Source organism: Seriola lalandi, unplaced genomic scaffold (genome assembly GCF_002814215.2).
Source record: "Seriola lalandi dorsalis isolate HSWRI2012SDOR001 ecotype SW California unplaced genomic scaffold, Sedor1 jcf7180002054475, whole genome shotgun sequence".
Classification (NCBI taxonomy): domain Eukaryota; kingdom Metazoa; phylum Chordata; class Actinopteri; order Carangiformes; family Carangidae; genus Seriola; species Seriola lalandi.
In genome coordinates this window covers 266,602-267,409 of record NW_019525028.1, presented here as the reverse complement: position 1 = coordinate 267,409, position 808 = coordinate 266,602, and positions in this window count along the sequence as shown.

Genomic DNA, 808 nt, shown 5'->3' with positions numbered 1-808 from the left:
AGAGAGGCAGAGAGGGAGGGAGGGAGGGAGAGAGAGAGAGAGAGAGAGAGAGGGAGAAAGAGAGAGAGGGAGAGAGAGAGAGAGAGAGAGACAGGCAGCAGTTTCACCAAACCACCAGTTAGCTTGTGTTAGTGCTAATCTTCTGCTATAGCAATAGTGGTTAGTATTATTGCGACACACACTTGAGTTCCACTTAGCAGGTACGGCGCTAGCGTTAGCAGGCTCCTCCTCCCTGCCATCAGATACGAGAGCCTCTTCATCAGACTCTCTTTCTGAGATGTTTGCTGCTCCAGCTGTTCTATCCCCAGAAGTGGCGGCAGTATTTACCGGACGAGCACTGAAACACTGAAATAGAGTCAATTGGTTCTTTCCTTTCATTGCTTTTTCTTTGATGATCAATAATGCTCACCCATTAGTGTACTTTTTCCCGCCAGAAAAATTTCAACTTACGTAGGTTTCGCGTCACGCCTGACGGAAGCCCGTGTGGTCCAAAAGAGCGCGCTTCACGACCGTTCGCGACACAGATTTTAAAGGGAAATTGAACATTATGTCAAAAAAAAACCCCATACTGATACATATCTTTGCGCATTTTTTAGTGGTTGTACGGTAAGTCGGGACCTTTTCTAGTGGGTATACGGCGTATACCTGCGTATCACGTAGACTACACTACTGCTCTGGACTGTTGTGGAGAGACTCTAAATGTAAGATGGAGGCCATCTTAATCAATACCAACATCCTCTCCACAACATTCTGGCAGGACAGAGAAGCAGCTGCAGCAAACGTCTCATCTCACTGCAGAACAGAGAGG